Source organism: Struthio camelus, chromosome 3 (assembly GCF_040807025.1).
Source record: "Struthio camelus isolate bStrCam1 chromosome 3, bStrCam1.hap1, whole genome shotgun sequence".
NCBI classification, from domain to species: domain Eukaryota; kingdom Metazoa; phylum Chordata; class Aves; order Struthioniformes; family Struthionidae; genus Struthio; species Struthio camelus.
Window position 1 is genome coordinate 112,468,123 of NC_090944.1, and position 18,078 is coordinate 112,486,200.

The window sequence follows — 18,078 nt, forward strand, 5'->3', positions numbered from 1 at the left end:
CAAATAGTGTTTAAATTTAATCTTTTACAGCTAGAGATGAGATTACTATAAAAAATGCAAAAGACTCTACTCTCATCAAAAGTGATACTCTCACTGCAGAGAGTATCCATGGAGGGGAGAGAGAGAGACGACACCCGGAGCCATTGAGAGCTCTGTCACAAGAAACATGGCTTATCTGGGGGACGAGCCAAAGGCAAAATAACAAGCAAAGGGGAAATGATGGAAAGATGCAGTGGAATTTTTTGGTATCTGATTACCTTTTGCTTAAAGGCTTGACTCCAACTTCTTTTTAGGTGGCTTCATCCAAAATCCTCCTTCAGAGGAGAGGAAAACAGTTACTCCTGGGAAGCTAAAGCTGAGCACAATAAGCTTGGTTTTATTACTGTGATTTTGATTAAGTTTTTTTTTCTTTTCATTTTTTTTCTTTTTTTTTTTGACATGAGCTGCTTCTGTCAGACCATTACGCCTGATGGCATGATCCTAAAGTTGTTGCAAAATACTACACTGTTTCTTTAAGTTTAGTGTGTTGTCTTAACTGCGTGGGGAACTGGAGTCCACAATAAATAAGAATAAGCAAAAGAAAAGTGTATTGTTTAGTAAGCCACTACCAATCCGTATAACACGATGAGGCTCCGCTAACCATTTAAATAGACAAATTTAGGATGATATGGTTTGTTTTCATTAGTTTCCTCTCAAATTGATGGAGTCAAGTTTGTTTGATGCAATTCTATTTACTGTACAATGAGTATACAAATAGTATACATTTCCCAGAGCTAAAGAACAACAGAAATTGTCTCTGTTCAAAGTTCTGAACTCCCTTTCCCATCATCACTTTATCCTTTTGTTATTCCCCAGGCTGCATGCAAGATGTTTCATTGTTTGTTTGTTTGTTTGTTTGCTTTTCTCCTCTTTCTGTCTTTCCAGTCTTTTTGTCCCTCTTTCACTAGATTGCAAATCTGTATAGAAGTGAAATAAGGAAAACCCATTCACCATCTCCTGTCTGGAATGAACGGGAACACATGTACTTCTACTTGCTATGGAAACTTGCTATAGTTTCAGCATTCTGATTCCAGAAAGGAGACAAATGGTTCTGATAATTGTTGTAAATGAAGGGCCATATTTTTGCTCAATTTGTAATAGTATATTTTTCTTGTTGTTTCGGCCGCACACATTGTTTATGCTGAGCCATCTCTTCATACAGAAAACCAAATTTCTATAGTTCACCTAGGCTAAAGTTACTCCACAGCACTTTGAATTCTGAGGAACAAATTCTGACATTGTTATTCATTCATCGCTGATACTGGAAAATTATGAGATATCATGAGAATATATCAAGAAAGAAAAATGTTTATATTTGACTTCTGGTTTCTTGACCCTCTGAGGTTATTTGCTTCATATTTTCAACTTTTATTCACATTCTGGAAGGCTAGCAAGTCACTCCATTTAATGGAAGCTTAGATTCTCATGAACTTTCCTTGTTCCAGGATCTGGGGCACAGAAAAAAAACAAGTATCAGAAGACTTTGTGATAAAATGACAAACTTGGCAACACTTTTTCCTCCTGCTGATTAACTCCTTACTCCATGAGTAATCTAATAAAAATCAGTGGGATCAATCACCAGTAGATATTATTCATATTTACTGGTGAGTAAAGTTGGCAGAAATATGTTCTGTTTAAAACAAAACACACACAAACATACACACACACACTCTCTCTCTCTCTCTCTCTTTCTCCCTCCCTCCACTAAGAGCTGAACAAAGTAGAACTACTTGGGATATAGTTCCAGTATGTCCATACCTCATTAAATACACTAAGTGGCTATTTCTCTGTTATTCTTGAATCAAGTCAACTGAAAAGAAAAGAATTTCTTAAGGCTTCCCTCTTAAATGCTGGGTAGCCACTGAAGGAGCAATACTGTGTGATCACAAGATGATACACAATAGTTTGTCAGGTTGGCTAGAGGAAGCATTGCTTGCATCTTATGTTACAATTACAAAACTCTGCATTTGGGGCATTTAGAGTTATTGGCTGTATGGATTCCTTGACATATAATAGACATATATGGCAGCCTCTCCTTTAGACAGGATACTTCAAAAATCTCTTTCTCTCTTGATCATTGATTTTAACTAGTAAGAGCTTAATTGCCTTTGAACATTCAGCTCCCTCTGTCAAATTTAGTTGAAATCAGCTAGTGTGGTAAAAAGATTATTGTGGGGGCGCATAGACAGTATGACTGCAAAAAAAAGGACATATATTCACCCAATAGAAGTAATTCTGGCTTTTTTCTGTATTGTATCACAAATCCCCATGAGAACCATTAGCTGGCATTTGTAAACGGCAGCTGACGCCTGTGTGCTGGTGCAATCAACCTTCATGCTACAGCAGTTATCCACAGGAAGAATAACCAGTGACAATAACCAGTGAGTCAATAGACTGATACATGTACCATTTATTCCTATCCACTTACAAGCATCAAAATAACAACTCATCAAGGCAGAAGAGTAGGCAGTAGTTTCTTATTTTCATATCACATCCAATATGAATGCAGAAGTTCGATACAGGCCACTTAGAAGGTGTCCCCTTACACATTCATCTCATTTTATTGGTTTGACACGTTTGAGACAAATCAAGCCAACCTAATAGATATGACTGCATTATTCTCTTAGTTATTCTGAACTTTGATATCAGTTCCACATTAGGAAAGCTGTGATCTCTAAACTGAGATTTGGTTCCATAAATGTGATCTTATTTATCAGTAAAGATTAGGGTATGGATTACATAGTACGTTTACGCTAATGGCTATAGGAAGAAGTTCTGTTAAATGAGCTTATGGAGTTGCTGTCATTGGTAGCATGATATTTCATAATATGATTTACATGTATATAGACTTAGAAAAGATACTTCTCTATTGGGGATAACAGCCCTCTTACTTTCATTGGATGTTTTTTTTATGGTTCTATGGTGGAAAAAAAGAAGAAAGAGATGGATGACTGCTCTTCTAATTCATGATTTTGTATTCGTTATTTTGTGTTTGAAATCACCCAGAAGTCCCACTAAGCCAGTCATTTTCAGCTCATAGGCTCTGGATGCAAGACATTCATGGACTACTGTGTAAAATTCTGCAGAAGGTAACTACCAGAAGCAAGGCTGTTGTCAGTAGTTCATATTCAAACGGGCTGAAAAGACCTGACCATGCATCTGTTAAGTATACGCTTACTTTAAGCACATAAGAAGCCCGTTAATTTGAATGAGGGTACTCAAAGGGTTAAACTTAAGAAAGCATATTTTGCCTGATATTTTGCTAGTCCTGTCTTTTACATGTCAAACAGCCATAGTCTAAGTAATCATTCATGCGACGAATTCTCATGACTTTAGCTGGTTTTGTTTGTCTTCCCTGGACCCTTTCTATTCATAGCATGTCAATTTATATTGAGGCATCCAAAATTGAACTGTGGTATAACAGAAGATGTATCAGTCATAGCTTTCTATTAAATCATTACTGCCGTGAGGTATTACTTGTATGAAGTATTTCTCTGGGCCCTCTCTTTGTTAGTTTTTTTTTGGAAAGGCATATTCATTAAGCTGTAGCACTCACAATGATTCATCTCTGTTTCCTCAGGGAACCATGTTAGATCAAAGTCCATTACCATAATGAGAAGTTTATTATATTTTATAGCACATACTAGTTTTCATTAGCGCTGCCAGAATCCTGATAGATGGATAGAAGAATGAATGCTTTGGATGAATGCAAGTCTTTCTAGGAGTCTCTAATGGCCCTTTAGTTGTTACTGATCCAGAATCATTTGTTAACACATTTTATTAAATTTCTTTTCTCAAATTATTCAAATAATAAGCACAGACTGACGTGTTTTCTCACTGCTCTCTTAGTCAATAATCAGATATTTACTATGAATTCCATACATCCTATGGGTTTTGATTTGCCACAGGATTTGCTATTTATTTCACTTCAAAGTCGTGTCACTTTCACTTGTCAGAAGCCTTCTGAAATTTCATGAAAATTATGTTTGCAAGATTCATTCTGTCTCTTACTTTATGCACTCTTTCAAAGAATTCTTGCAAGACAGAGCAGCACACTTTGCCCTTACAGAAGCTCATGTCAGTTGGTCCTTATCATATTATGCTTATCTTAATGTGTAATCTAGTCTTGAAGTAGATTCCATTTGAGGTCTTATCTTTCCCAACTAGAGTAGATTAAAGAGGAAAGTCTTTGTTCACTGAAGTGCTGTGACTTACTTGCTCTCGAATCCTTGGAATTCAGAGCCTAAGCCCTGCAAGACTGCTGTCTAGCAAAAGGTTTTATGCACTTGCTTAGCTCTGAGCGCAAACAGTCTCAGTGCAGCCAGCCAGCCCTCTCTCCTGCTTAAAATTACATATGTGATTAAATACTTTGCTAGCTGTATTGTACAAGTAAAAAACCCTGAAGCTCAGGTGAAGAAAAACAGCAAAATGCAACTATCTAAAGCAATTAGCACTTTTTTCCCCTTTTAGTATGGTTTTCATAAATCATATACAACACTCGGAGCATTCAGAGGGGTTCTCTTTAAATACTGCATTTCATTAGCTCCAGCTTCCTCAGACATAGTTTCTGTCATACCTAAGGAACTGCCAAATGTTTCCAAAAGAAGCACATGATGAGAACATTTCTTAGTGAGAAAAATGAAAAGAAAACAAGTGCCTGACTTTTCTAAAGTCAGTTAGGAGTCCTGCCTAAATTTCTGTATTTTCCTCAGCTTTGAAGAGAATCTTATGCCTAACACCAAACTCACAGAATTAGCCTTTTCTACATTTTTCCAGTAACCAGTGGGAAATACACTCCTCTCTACTCCACCTTCTGCTGTATCTCGTACTGTGTAGGTTGTTTAGTTTCACTGTGTTAGCGTCCAATGCAAGTCATTTCTGCTGCATGTAACTGGGTCTTTTAACTGTTGTAAACCCTTTGAAGTTTCCTCTTTTTGCCAAGAGGTCAACGCGGTCTTTCTTTTGCCCCTTCAAAAGGACCTTTCATTCATTCATTCCTGTGTTTGGTCAAGTTGTTGTGGGTTCTGCTCTGGCCTGGCACCATGAGTCCCCCCTACACAAGCAGTTGCTGCTTTCGTTGCTACTGCTGTTTGTACTCCTTATTGCTTCTTTCATTTATCTTCGCTGACACACCAAAGGAAAGAGGGGGCTGAAAGGGGAGAATTTGGCTGTAAGCTAAATTTATTGCATGTTATATTTCATGGAAGTCTGGCAGGAAGAGCTGAGTGATCTCAGAGGTTCAGGAATATTTTTGTTCCTATTGTGCAAATCAATCAAAGCAGGGCTCGGCCTGGGCTCCCCACCCCCTCAGCAGCCCACAGCAGAGCTTGCTGCATTGTCAACAAAGGTTTGAATAGAACAAAAGTCTCCCAAGTGGACGCTGCATTCACTTGATAGGGTCACATATTACCCAACATTTAATAAAACTCACGTGAATTTTGAAAGGATTCCCAGATAGATCAATGACTGGAAAAGTAGTAAATTTAACCAGTGGAAGGGATGCCCTAAAATCGAGGTGACTCCGTCACATGCAGCAGTTACTCTTCTGTTCAGATATTAAATATCATGGGTGTCCTGGGACTATTAGGATGAATTCTTGTCAGATAAACGTATCCACCTCTTTCCTGTGATGTTTCCACCGACCCTAGATCTTTCATGGAAGAATTCTCTTAGGGTGGGTTGTTTTTCCCAAAAACCTTCATCTGCAGCCCTGGGTTAACAGGCTGGCCTGGATCCTCCATTGCGCTATCTGCCTTACTTGTTTCTCTGTTGCACAAGCACTGACTTTGCAGCCCTAGTGACTTTGGAAATGGTGAGGCTCAGGCAACACCTCAGCAGTTGCCCTCCTGAGTGCCTGGGTAGAGCTCTCTCTAGAGATCACGCTCCCTCCCTTTGAGCCAGAGCACTATCTTAACCTTTTCCTGCCTTTCCCGCTTAATCCCAGGATATACCCAGGCTTTCCTAAAAATTATAGCCAATCTGTTAACCTCGTCCTTCTCCAGGCCCTGATAAAAGGGTGATCTTGGTAATCCTGGCGGCTGCTGCTAAATTAATGAACTCTTAAATTCTGGCACAATATGTGGTATTTTCATTTCATGCCTGAAAATAGATAGTGAGAAATAATGACTTTGCATTCTTTCCTAACAAATGCATGGCCTTAGGCTGTCTAATGAACATAAGGCAGCATGATGTGTCACTGTTCAAAAATTCAAGAGGAATCCAACAGAGTACTTTATGCTTGTTCCTTCCAGTGTTATCTAGTGCACCACTAGCTTTGGCAATCACTGTCACAAGTGAGAGCTGAGGGAATGCTGAGTCTGGAGTCATCACTCATGTAACAAGTTAGTGCTTCTACAAGGTACATGGCAACTTGCTGACTGCCAGCACCTTATTTTGGACACAAGTCAGACTAGAAAGGGAAAACGGATGTGAGAGCTTGCAAAAAACAGGTCTCCGGGCAGGCTTCCATTCTGCAAAAAATCTCATATGCCCAGTTTTGCTTTTGCAAACCTTGTAATCCCCTTTGTCACAATCTCTTGCAATTGGGGGAACATTTTAATCACCCATCTCTGCAGCATACTGCAAAATACTTCATCCATTTGGAGCATTTTTTTAGTAACTCATTTTCACAGTGCAAATATATGTCTAATTAATAAATATATGTCTAATTATGAGAGGACAAATATGTAGATACAATTTAAAATTAATATAAATATGGAATATGTGGGACATTAAGATCGAAGAAAATCCTGATTCCTGAAAGGGATATATACTCTACTTTGAATATCAGAATTATTTTCATGATGTTTTCTTCTCTCTCTTTTAAAGAAACTTTCATTTATTTGTAGCAAAATATTCAGACTTAAGTTTTCCATTTGGCTGCCCAAATTCTTTCCATCAGTCTCACATTTCTGCAGCCAGAAGAGCAATAGTGCACAAAATGTGCACAGACTTGCCATTTACCCATTTTTAAGCGCGGTTACTCCATAGGGTAATTTTGTATGGCCGGTTTAGAATCACAGTTTTGACTTAATAGGATAGGCTGAGATTTTCAGAAGGACTTCAGGACTGGCTCCTGTTAAATGTAGGTGGCAGTTAGTTAGATTTCTGGCTGTAATAATCACTTCAGAAATCTCAGCTTGAAAGACCCATGTGACAGCCATAAGTTTAAGGATCTAGCAGAAAAATGTTTTTGTACTGAGACTTTACAGGGGTAGTCAGAATACCACAGTTAAGAACTATTAAAAAAAAAAAAAACTTGGAAAGTGAGTTTTCTGAAGCCTAACCTGTGTATTTCATGCACAGTGAACGAAAATTAAATCTTTAAACAGCATGCACTTTTATAATATAAGAAGGCCCACATACCAGAAGACAGCCGCCTGTTTGAAGCTACCCAGTCTACCCCAGCCTCAGATATTAACACTATGAAGAGACAACATTATTCGCTGGCACGTTTCTGCATTCCAGCATGGATGCTAACTGTGGAATTCAGGGATGCTATGCTAAATGTTGGTATTAACCGAAAGTTATTAATCTACCTGAAGTGTACGGCTGTTTTCAAGCTCTTTGATCTATAGATAGATAGAAGGAAATATATATGACATATACTTCTGCTATTAACCCTAGAGAGAGTAGCTGAATTCTCTGACTGCACCATCAGTTACCAGATCAACTTTACTGGCTGGTAGTGAAGGAACGGTTATGTATCACCGTTCAAAATAGAGGGGTATTCTGATAATAAAACACGTACGCCTAAAACTCAACTGCTGTTGAAAAACTTCAGAGAATAAGGTAAATACTTCTCTTACTTGCACTAGGAACAATTTATGAAAGAAAAATACAAATTGCGGAAAACTCTTATGAAACAATTGTTAACATTTCTATTAACCTATTTCAAAATTTTTAAACATGCTTCTGATTATTTTACATATTTTCCTTTCAGCATTTAAAAAAAACAGTGAAGTTTGATCAAACCCAGGGTAAAGTTAAATACTTCCTATTTCTGCCAAATAGCATTCTGTTTTGCACAGTACAGGAGGTTGACAAATAATTTTAAACACGTTCTCACAATGAGCTGGCATATCTTGTCAGAGGCAGGAGCAGAACAGAGAGAGAGCGGGAAGGTAGGGATTGGAGCAGAGGCAGGAGTGGCAAGGGGATGGGAGCCAGCCTGTGCAACAAGTGCAACACCCTGGGATGCTACGATCCCCGCAGGAAAGACCTCCAGCTCCAGGCAGGTCTGTGGCAAGCCCTTAAGAATTTCTTTGATGAAAGTAGCCCCTTTTCTGAATACGTGCAAGCAGATCACAGCTTGGTTCAATCAATCAGATATCTTTTTGATGTGGGGAGTCACTGACAAGCTGCGTTCAAGTTGCACTGTGTAGACGTCATTGGCCAAAGGACCTCGATCAGTTTGGCTCCGTTTCTGCACTGAATGTGTGAATGAACAAGCGCAGAGGGATAATTTCGTATTTACTTTGAAATGCATTTCCTCAGGTTTTCCAGTAATCTACTTTGTGCAAATATTTGGCCCAGTAAAGTCTAATCACACAAACATTACGGAAAGCAAACACCAACTAGGTATGAGCCAAATGAATTCATTTAAAATTCTAGGAGAACGTTTGCAAAGTTCACCCACTACCACTATCTATAGATTCTGAGAAAAAGAGATGTCTCAGATCCTCTTGCTGAATGTGAGCTACTTTGTATAATTAATGAAGAAGCTAATGTATCCCAAGTCCGGGATATACCCTAAGGGCTAGGCGATATTCCTATGTCTCTGTCTGCTTAAGCTTGGGCTTAGCCTTCAGTACAACTGTAATCTCACAGGGTTTCTGTGTGTAAGTGCTATGCGGTATGTAGAACCGTGCAAGTATGAAATACCAGTATAGTAGCATTTAAGAGTGGATAATTTAAACTGGGCCTCCTCCTTTTGGTGGTTCCTACACTTCTGCTTTTCTTTTTTTAGCTTAAAAAATTGATAGCTTTTTAACATCATTTTCATTTATTTATTTGCAGTTAGAATTCTTGAATGTAATCAGCTGGAAAAATAAGCACACAGAAAAGAGTGTTGTGGGGCTTCCAGCCAGATCCAGCACTGCCCCAGGAAACGCTGGGGCACCTTGACTCTCCCTGGTATCAGGAGGCACTCAGCACCTAGCGTGACTGGCCAATGTAAATGAATGTTGGCAGGGCACTGATACCCTCGGATTAAAGGTGATATATAATTAGTCCACATGCCTCTTTTTGGTAATAATTGCAGGTAACTGACTGCATTCTATCAATTCAAATGACTATCACTGTATGCTGAGGTCATGCGTTATCGGCAAAGGTTTCATATTTCATTTCAAGCAAGGAGTTATCCGTTAATAAAACAGAAAGTGATTACGTTAATGAGTTCTCTGCCAAGACTGCCTAGCAAACACGTGCAGAACTTTCTGCCAGTGCTTTCCCACTGAGCAGCGCTCCCCCTGCTTCTCCCCTCTGCAGCATGGTTAGCCGCAGAAGGGCTCCCAAAGAATGGCAGAAATGCCTGAGTAATTCACTGCAGTGAAACGCAACAAGTAAATACTTGAACTGTGTTGTCCATTGAAAAGGAAACAAGACCATCTTGCAGTGGGAGAAGGGGCATGAAAAGATGTTAATCGCATGAGCAGTAATCTCTTTGGCTGTTCAGTGTGCCACACTTGGGCTTTGTTTGCCTTGACTTATCTGGCTTACTTATCCCAATCCGTGTGATCATGGAAGTGGTGGAGGGCCTCTTTAAATGTGCACAAGATCAGCTACTGGAGAAGGGCAATGAAACGTTAAGGAGGAAAGGTGGTATCATAAAAAAAAAAAAAAGCAAAAAAGCAACCTTCAAGGCCACCTATCTAGACAAAAGGGCTCAGGCAGGCAATAAAAGCAAAAAATCATTGAGACAGCAATGAATTATGAAGGCTATTAAAACCCACAACTGAATTTACAGAATCAGCTTCCCCTGATGTATTATAAAAATGCTTTTTCCCATGAAATGGAGATACCAGAATTTGTATTGCAGATTAATTACAGCCTTATTTAGCAGAGCTGGGGAGGGGGAGTTCAACTCAGTCAAAACAGTGTCGATATTAATAGTGTTAAACTTTCTGAATCTCAAATACTACCAGGAAATCATTAACATTACATTTAACAATTTCAGGTACTTTTGGTTTTGAACTCCAATTTTATTATTTATGGAATCTTGATTGCAGAAAAAACATACCCAGCACTTATATTTAGATTCTGTTTACAAAGGAGCTCTGTGTTCTCCCTGGAACTTGCATAAGAACAGAAAAGTAGATTATGTGGTTTCTTAATACTTCTTCACAAAGAGTCTTCTGTTTCTAACAAATGGTTTATGCAAATGTATTCTCTGTACTGCTTCAAGCAGTATACATGGAAAAATGACATTTTGCAATAGGGAACAATGAATATTCAACACATCTCATTTCTTAGGTGAACTAATGGACAACATATTTTCCATGGCCAGTGCTATTCTCTAATTTTGAAATTACAACAGAGGGCAGAGAAGCATCAGCTGGCTACGGGCAATGCAAAGCACTAATTTTCAGCTCCTCCAACAAGTATTCCGAGAAAGGCAGTATGGTATTTTAAATTGGAGACTGGAAGAAAATTTGCAGTTTCTGCATGCTAAACTAAAGGACTGTTTTATAAAGGGGCAGTACAGATTAAAAAAAAGGTATATGTGCCTTTGAAGTCACAGCTACTGCTGGACTTTGGAAGGGCAAGAGGGTGAAGGCTTCACAGAAGCCTTCCGCAGATATTAATCTGTGGTGTGAATAGCACAAAAAAGAGCCAATTTGGAATGTACAGGCCATATTTTACAGACCTCATTCATACCAGCAGTCAGGCTGAAGTCAATAGCATTGTTTGTGTAGGGCTGGGACAAGCCAGAGAGCAAAGACTGCAGGAGGAGCCCTCATTTTAAAGTCCAATTCAGAAAGGATGGGTTGGCAGTGTGAATTTGACCTTTTTATGAAAAAATAGGCTGAGGCCATCAGGATCCTTCAAGTTCATACACAGGTGCTATATTTAAATGACAGTGTGATATGATATAGAGCAAAAAACTGAAAGGTTTAAGAAAGGCAAGTTAAAGTAGCCCTAATTTATGTTTTAAGCCTCCTTTGCCTCTCATGCACCTTGTGTAAAAGCAGCAAGTTTTTCATGTTGAGTCCTATGAGTCAATACAGCAATTTTAGGGGCAAAAGCTAGGCTTCTCTCTCTCTTCTTCTCTACTCTGCACTCTTGCAGTTTTTCCCAAACGTTTTTCTGATTTGGAGTTTGGACATGAGTTGTTCTCAAGAGTAAGGGAATCTCAGCTTGTCCAGTTCCTTAGCCACTTGTATTTTGTTCTTACCAGTCTTCTACAATTACCAGGAGACTGGGTAACTGTATCTTGGAAACATACATAGAAGTTTGGAGATAAAGGATTGTCCATAAAATCTTCATGCAGTTTGAAAAAAGGATCAAATTGCTTATTTTCATGTAAAGCAGATGTATACAGTGTATGCAGCAGAGTAATTAATACCTTTGATCAGTGGGCTCTCCTAGTTTATCACATTAAGTGCCATTGGAGGTTGAAAAACAATGAAGTTTCATGTATATGAATGCCTACTAGCAAGCAAGCTTGATTAACAGATGACCTAAACAGAGAGACTTTGGACATGGAGTGCAAGTCTGGAATTTGCATTCCAAACAGTGAATTTAACAGCAACGTTGTGGGGAAATCCACTGTGTAACAGGAACGTTAAATGAATAAACACCTTAGCTATTTCACATCCTCAGTTATCTGAAGTTAATAGCCTGAGTTCACTGTTCAGTTACATAACCATAATTCTTTAATTAGTTTGAAGTAAAATTCATTCATTCAGCGATGTACCTGGGGAGCAGAATTCAGCAGCTGAGAGCAGAGTGTGCACTGCAGGATCACAGAGCATTGAATCTGCCTCAGTTGTTCTCACAAACTATATCTAGGAAATCAGAACTGTAGTGCTTGATCCGGACCTATATAATAATAATGTATGTCAAAAAGAATGCAGTATTACACTTTTTTTGGTTCCATCCGCAGAGATAATTTGAGAAACTTTCCTAAATAACTGTTCAAGACACGACTGATAGAAAATTCTGGTCTATATGTAGCAATACCATCCACTGCAAGAAGTTTAAACTAATCTTCAAGGATGGCAAAAAGCTTCGCCTTCTTTGTGGAGGCTAAGGCTTTGTTAAATTTATGATTGTTACTGCCTGATGTGGACTGTATGTGCTAATATCAAGATTCTAAGCTAAGCATTGTTTCCATCTTCCCTTGGACTGCATTTCTGGCTGACGAACAAACAAATATTGAAAGTAATTTGCAGAGGAAAAAAATTACTGAAAGCACCAAAGACGTGTTCCATTTGTAGATTTAATTAAGATATCATGTCAATAGAAAAGCACTCAGTAACAGAATAACGATTTCCTCCTGCTGCATATGCACCATGCCAAAGCTGAGGAGTTTATTTTCAAAGTAGGAGATATTGGTCCTATGCAGCTGTCAAGAGGAGCGATATGACACTCTTGTAGATAATGACTGTAGTTGGTTTAATAATTAACCTTGTGGAAATCCCTGAGCTGCCACCTGACAGAGAGTAGGAAAGTGTCAGAAGAAGGGGTCAGGGCTGTACTGGCCCTGCTTCATTCCCTAGGGGTCAGTCACTGGCCACTGTCAGACAGCTGCTAGTGGGATTGGCTTTTTGGTCAGACCTATCAGGGCAATTTTGGAGCCTATGGAAATTGCCTGCGTGGCAGACTCTCAGCACGGCCACAGTTTCGCTATCCTCAATTGCGATAAAGGATACCTAACTTTTCATGACTCTTTAAAGCCAACGGGACGTTTTGAAAGCCCAGTGCTGCTCCATGTGTAGGAAGGCACTGGAATTTGTGTGATCTGGCCCGTTTGCTCACTGGGTGCCTTCACTGGAAGACCGACTAACTTAACTGTAACCATTACTCACACGGGATAGCTGGAGCGTTCTCACTCTGAAAAAACACGGCCTGGAAACAACTGCTCTGCTGGTAGCTCTGGGTGACAGGTGGGGAAGGAGAAGGAAATGACAGAGGGAGGAATAGGTGGAGTGCTCCGACAATTTCCCAGGGGAACTGTGGTCCTCAGAACTGTGCAGAGCCCAAACAGCTAACGAAAGCCCTTTGTAACCTGTATCTAGGGCCAGGGTCAAAGGGAGATTCAGGATGCCAAACCCAGTCCTGATCACTGTTTCCCTCACTGGTGGATTCAGCTCAGGGAGTATTCTCATCTCCCCATGAGGCTAGTTGATTTATTACAAATAAAATCTTAATGCATACAGAGCCAGAAAATGCTATGTCCCAGTAACTTTCCCCAAACAGGGAAAGATAGGTACCATAGCACCTATGACGTTAGCAAATCAAATTTCCTGCGCTGAGCTTAATATGAACAGAAAATGGCCTAAAACTTGACCAGACTCAAGACCAAGAATGTAACAGGAATGGGGTGTAAAGTTGGTCTCCTATTATTGCAGCCTCAAAGTTTCTCTCAAATTCCTTCTTGGAAGCTGTGCTTGCCCTACTTAGAAAGATGCTAAAATGCTTCTTATGTAACCGCTTAGTAAAGGCCGTACACTGGTAACAAACTACTGAGCTGGCATTCATTTTGCTCTAATGTTCTGCAATATGACATATTTTACTTTAGCTCCACTGCTAGAGGTTCTTCTATCTATCAGCTTAAAGAGGAGGGTTTGACATTGAATTTATTTCCTGGATAATATACTGGATGCTTCTAAAGTCTACACTGGAGCATGAAGTGGTAGTGTCTGTTGAAGCCATCAGTTCTTATTGACAAGTCTGGTTAAATTATCAGGTTGTATGTAATTTTATGTGAATGTAGGAAAATGGAGGGTATAGCCAAGAGCTTGGTGGGGTTTTCTTTCCTGCGATGATGATTTATTCATTTTGGCTTCAATAGCTACGGTGTCAGGCATATTTTATATTTTTCCAACTTTGACACTTCAAACATTTGATTTCCCTTTGCAACTTCCAACCTTAAACATGTTTCCCATTATAGATTTTCAAGTGACTGCCTTGCACACACTGACTCATAAGGCTGGTTTTTATTTTCACAAAATATATAACCCTATTTGAACAAAATACAGATGGTGTCCAACACATTAAACACAGCAAATTTGCCATTCCCTCCTTCATCCTCTTCATGTTCCGTTCCCCATATTTTCTGTGGCTATATGAAATCTTATCAGCCAGGGTCTAAACAGTTCAGAGAGGGCATGGCAACAGAAATTTGATGCCATTCATATCTGGTTTGCTATGATAAATAATGTGCAGATTTTAAGATTATTACTTTTCTGTAGGCTTATGCATTCAGAGTTCTGCTTTAAAAGTGAGATGCATGCCCTTTGGAAGGTACTAAATAGCCAGCTTCACATGGTCCATTGCTGGAGTTTGAACCAAGGACATACAACACGGAACATGTGGACACTTGGCATCAAATAACTGTGCTTTCCAGGGGACAGCTGGAGCAGACTCAGTGGCTTCTTATATCACCAAACAGTTTGGAAGCAACAAAGACACAGTACAGTAATAGGCTAGGATTTTGTTCTAAGTAAATTTAACCTGTTGAAACTAATTGAAGAAAAACTGTTCCAAATTTGCTATAAAAGCACACAGATCCTAGTGTACGCACATATAATGGTTACTCGGAAAGTGCTAGATCTAGGTTTGAATAAGATTCCATCAGCATCACTAGATGGCATTGGAGGGTGGTTTATCTCGTCACAGGAGAAAAGGTAGTTTCTGTCAGTAGCTTACAGTAAATTTTATTAGAAATCCTAGTAGTTAAGGAATTAATTCTAAGCAAACTGAAGGCATGTTCTATGCAACTTAGGATGAGGGAAATGCAACAAGAAGCAAGAACCAAGGCCAGCGGAGCAGTCAGTGCATTGCTGGAATGTCATTCTGTCTGCACACACAGAGTCCACCATCTGTGAGCTCGAACTGGGAGACAAACGCAGACAGAAGTAAACTGCAAAGAGTACTGAAGAAACTGAAAACTGATATTACATGGGCTGGTGACTTCAGGGAGCTGAGAATTAATCCCTTCCCAAGATGCAGGGTGGAATTTCTGGTACTTTGTATTTGTTTTCCAGCCACACCAGAATTTCACCATTAGACAAATATTTATTACGTAAATGGTTTCTCTGTGCTTATTATACCCTTTTAACTCATCTGGTTCCCTTTTTTTTTTTTTTTCCTTTTCACTCATCTAGGTCCCTTTTTTATTACTTTTAGAATGAGATAAGTTTGCCATCCTGTAATTTTTTTTCCTTTTAGCACCAGCATCGACTTTGGAAATAATTAATCAGTAAGCTATTGTTGTCTTTTGCTTATTATTGTAAAGAATCAGCGCAGACTCAATCACACACCACAACTACAGTTGTTTGTGACTTGCATAATTATTGCAGTTTTACAGCTCTCTTTTATTCACACTTTTTAGTAGTCGATAAGAAGAAGCAAAGAGGAGTTTGTTCACAAATGAACTAGATGTCAGAATAATTATAGGTCATGAAACATATGTTGCAATATGAGGCAGCAAAACGGTAATTTATTTTCACATCTGTCACCTTGACCTGCAAAAATGGGCAGAGAGGAACCTCATGAAGTTCAACAATGGGAAGTACAAAGTTCTGCACCTGGGGAGGAATAACCCCACACACCAGTACAGGCTGTGGGCTGACCTGCTGGAGAGCAACCCTACAGAGAAGGAGCTGGGAGTCCTGGTGGCCATCAAGTTGACCATGAACCAGCAATGTGCCCTTGTGGCCAGGAGGGCCAATGGTATCCTGAGCTGCATTAGGCAGAGCGTTTCCAGCAGATCGAAGGCGGTGCTTCTCCCCCTCTGCTCAGCCCTGGTGAGGGCACACCTCACCAGGAGGGCTGGGTCCGGTTCTGGGCTCCCCAGTACAAGAGACATGGATGTACTGGACTGAATCCAGTGAAGGGCCACTAAGATGGTTAAGGGACTGGAACATCTCTCATATGAGGAAAGGCTGAGAGAGCTGGACCTGTTCAGCCTGGAGAAGAGAAGACTGGGGGCGGGCGGGGGGAAATCCGATCAATGTCTGTAAGTATCTGAAGGGAGGGTGTCAAAAGGCTGGGGCCAGACTTTTTGGTGGTGCCCAGTGACAGGACGAGAGGCAACGGGCACAAACTGAAACACAGGAAGGTCCGTTTTAACATGAGGAAAAATTTTCTAATTGGGAGGGTGGTTGAACACTGGAGCAGGTTGCCCAAAGAGGTCGTGGAGTCTCCGTCTTTGGAGCTGTTCAAAAGCCATCTGGACACAGATCTGGGCAACATGCTCTAGGTGAGCCTGCTTGAGCAGGGGGGTTGGACTAGATGATCTCTAAAGGTCCCTTCCAAATTTAGCAGTTCTGTGTTTCTGTGATCGAAGTCATTAAACTTAATAATTCTCCAAGTAGAAGGTGCTGAGTCTGCTTACAAATTCTTTTCCTACATGACAAAATGGAAGCTATTTTTGCTTCTGTAACATGCTCTCTGTTTAAGAGCAGTCTGCTACTCTAAATTGCATCCTGAATCAGAAATCAGAGCCATGCACAGATGGAAACCTGATATTTAATCAAAGTGTTTTCATTTTTCAAATAGGCTTTAGGTGTGCCACTCTTGGTACTAAAGCCCAGGATGGTAAAATATATAGAAATAGTTGCATTTGCATGATTAATAGCTTGTGTTCAGGATTGAGATGAGACTTAATAATTACTCATGTACAGTGTTAATGGGTCATGAACTCTCACAAAACCAACATCTTGTATAAAACGTTAAGTATACCCACGTCTAAAACTGCCACTGTCCCTAGTCATCTATTTGTGGCTGGTCCACATTCCTTCTAGTATGTGTCTAGAAAGCTGCAATTTGTCAACACCAACTTGTGCCATTATCTTCATATTTGCTAGGTACTTTTAAATATTGAAAACCGGAAATTCTTATTAGTGTATAGTACATAGTGAACTCAGCAGAACAATAAATAACAATGACATTATACCTGTTGGCAATCAGTGGAAATGTGTGCAACTCTTCATTTATTTGCTGAGATTATTTATTAAATAGTATTATTTGCTTTGCCTTGCAAAAGCTTCATTCTTAAAGGTAATGTAATTCTTCATGTCTTCACTGCTCAGCTCTCACAGGAACCCACACATGTGCTCACATACACACACACATATATGGAAAAAATAGTGTTTATATGGTCAAAATATTTATATTCAAAAGGCAGGTTTGGCTTAGGCCTACTCCACAGCTATTTTAAAATCTAACAGTCTGATTCAGTGTTTTGGCAACAAAAATCAAGGATTAACCAAATTACACTGGTAAAGTCAAGCTAAGTAAGATCAGATTCAGGGTCTATCATTTCAGATAGTCACCAGATAGCTTAGCCTTTGTTCTCAGCCTCATAGTCATTTGCCGAAAAACTATGGCTACCCAGGTTCTTTGTTTACAAGCCACACTTTCTAATAAATGTATTGTTTGCCCTCTAGCTTGACATCAAAGACAGTTTCATGAGGATGGCTTCTATTGAATTATTTTTCGCTTCAGTTTGCATCAGGAAGTGATGCACCTATTAAATAAAGGCAATTGCTGACCATATGCAACTACAAAGGGAAGCAATATGATGTTTTGTTTCCTTCCCATTTTTAACATGCAGCTCTTAAAAGCCTCCATGTTAACTGGAAAAAAATTACCTGTAGTTGCAAATAACTTACCTATTAGAGTTAAAATGCTGAGATCCACATCTGTGCTGAAGGATATAGACCCTATGTGCCCTGGGCGCTCTATGAGGCAGTCAGTATGATGTATCTCACTCCTGCTTAAAACTCGTGTTTTAAAACTCAAAATGTTTTCTTAAAAAAAAAAAAAGGTTCAAACGCTCATGTCTCAAAACATTAACTAGACTATGAT